General features: G+C 47.4%; 1 pseudogene; it reads right to left on the bottom strand.

Moving 5' to 3' along the window:
• Positions 1–220: 220 nt before the first annotated feature.
• Positions 221–1,448, bottom strand: LOC452928 (large ribosomal subunit protein uL3-like; annotated as a pseudogene).
• Positions 1,449–2,793: the final 1,345 nt, after the last annotated feature.

The following is a 2,793-nucleotide window of genomic DNA, read 5'->3' as shown; positions in this document are numbered from 1 at the left end:
ACCAGGCAGCATTTCTGGAAATTTCTCTTACATAAGCTAACTTTAGAAAATACATTTTAATTTGTTTTTTAAAGGGGTTGGTGATTTATGCCTGCAAAACAAAGATGAACTCACACAGCAACAATGCAGGTGCCTGCTGTTTGAGGAGATACTGCCTTTTTTTTTGTTGTTTTTGTTTTCCAGTGGATAATAACTTTTATTGAGACCCTACCAGCTGCAAAATCTGTTCCTGGCATTAAGCTCTTTCTTCCTTTGCAATTTGGTCTTTCTTGAGTTTTCCCATGGATGCTTTCTTCTCCTCCATGGTCTGGAAGCGGCCATGGCCAAACTTGGAGGTGGTGTCAGTGAACTTAAGGTCAGTCTTCTCCAGAGCCCGCCGTTTGGTCTGCACCAGCAAGGACTTGTGGGGAGGGTGAGCACTCGCTTCTTGGTTCCTACCACACAGCCCTTCAGCATGACAAAGTCATTGGTCACTTCACCATAGTGGCCAAAGACACCTAGAGGGTTGATGCTCTTGTCAGACAGGTCATAGTCAGTGGAGGCATTGTTCTTGATCAGTTTGTCATCCTTGATAAGGTAGCCCTGGCCAATCTTATGGATCTTCTTATTGATCTCAGTGTGGTGACAGTAGCCTTTCTGCCAAGTGCGTGCCACAGAGAAGGCCACATGGACAAGATGCCATGCCCCAGTACAGGACACCTTGAGCGGGCCTTGGTGGGTCTTGCGGGGCAGCTTCTTGGCGTGCCAACGACTGGTGACCCCTTTGTAGCCTCTGCCCTTTGTCATTCTGATGATGTCAATCATCTCATCCTGCCCAAACACATGGTTCACAGGTAACTGCTGCTCAAACCTCTCGCGGGCCCAGTCCAGCTTCTTGGCCATGGTGTCTCCATTCACCTGGATCTCCATCAGGTGGGCCTTCTTCTGGTGCAGAGGAAGCGGTGCATCTGGGTGTGGGCAATGACATGGATGACTTGGCAGTACTTCTTCATGCTGCTGAAGTCCTTCTCCAGCTGCTTCTTGCCATTCTCATCCTGCCATTTCTTGCAGTACTTGGTAAAGGCCTTCTTCTTAGATTTATGCCAGTTCTTATAGAAGCACCTCTTGCACTCATCACTGATGTGCTCAGCGAAGACAGTCTTGAAGGTCTGGAGGCCTTGAGGGGTTTCCACATAGCCCACAATGCCCACAACCATCATGGGCAGTGTCTCTACAATGGTCACAGCCTCTACCACCTCCTTCTTATTCACCTTGGATCCTGGCCTGTCAACTTCCTGCACGATGTGAGTCATGCCAGCCTTGTATCCCAGGAAGCCTGTGAGGCAGACCGGCTTGGAAGGGTCATCCTTAGGGAGGCTCTTCACCTTCCCACAATGCCCGCTGTTGCACTTCTGGGGCAGGAAGCTGAGGGACCCATGTCTGGGAGCGAAGAACTTTCTGTGAGACATCATGCAGTCAAATTCCACTGGTAGAGCGAGATACTGCCTTTGAATTTACATACAAGCCAAAAGAAAGTAAACTCTAGCTTGGCAGAGCCCATCTCTCCAGCTGAGAATACCTTCTGACCTGGAAGCTCTGTGAGGGCAGGAACTGATTTCTTGTTCACAATTATATTGCCATCACTGCAAATAATGCCTGGAATGTAGTAGAGTAGAGCTCAACAAATATTTTATGTTCTCTGTATTACATGAATGAGTCTGGCTTTATTGCATGAATGAACCCATGGAAGGAGAGAAGGAGGTAAAATTTGGGCACTGGTAGGTCCAACACTCTCTTATTTGAAGAAGGTGCTCAGGGGTTATATCACTCACTGGGCTGGCTGTGTAACAGTCACATTTTGTGGGCACTGCCACTGGCTGCTCAAGCCCACAGGGCTAGGAGGGTACAGGACCAAAGGTCATTTTAATCCCACATTCTAATGGAATGTGCAACTTCGGATGTGCCAGGTATAAGTAGGAAACATGCAAGGAACTTGAGCATAGAGGATATTACTGATCCTCCAATATTTTTGTACAAATTTCGGTCCTGGATGCTACCAAAGAAATCTGATTACTCTAAATACATGTGGAGTTAGAGTAGCCCATGGGAGGAAAAGAATAGGATTCGGTCTTATCTTTTTCTCCCCATCAGAGGTTCAAAGGTAGTATGATAGATCTGATAAACCAAGTGGCTACGACTGAGGCCACATTGCAAGAACAAAGGTGCACCTGAGGAAGCTCACCAGGTGAGAGGAGTTAGCGGGGGCTGAGGACCACTCTCAACCCCAGGGCTTGGGTCATTAGAGTCAAGCTGATTCCAGACACAGTGCGCAGTGGGTACTAGTGTGCCCAAATCACACTAAAGTAGCACTGGTCATACAGTTTTAAAAATAAAGCTGGATGCTTATAATGCAAAACAACAAACGTGCTAAACGGTGATTTGCCGTCTAAGAAGCCTTAATGCAGAGAAATGTTCTAGTCCTTTCAGGCTGCTCTAACAAAATACCAGAAACTGGATGCCTTATAAACAACAGAAATGTATTTCTCACAGTTCTGGAGGTGGGAAGTCCAAGATCCAGGCGCCTGCTGATTTGATGTCTGATGAGGGTCTGCTGTTTGGTTCACAGACGGCTGTCTTTTTGCTGTGTCCCCACTTGGCCAAAGGCACAGGGAGCTCTCTGTGTCTCTTTCATAAGGGCATTAATCCCATTCATGAGTGCTCCCCCCTCATGACCTAATCACTTCCTTAAGGCCCCATCTCCAAATGCCATCACCCTGGAGATTAGGTTTCAACATATGAATTTGGGGAGGGCAC

The sequence above is a fragment of the Pan troglodytes genome, chromosome 15 (genome assembly GCF_028858775.2).
Source record: "Pan troglodytes isolate AG18354 chromosome 15, NHGRI_mPanTro3-v2.0_pri, whole genome shotgun sequence".
NCBI lineage: Eukaryota > Metazoa > Chordata > Mammalia > Primates > Hominidae > Pan > Pan troglodytes.
Note: the sequence above shows the minus strand (reverse complement) of the source record. Positions and strands in the feature narration are given on the sequence as shown.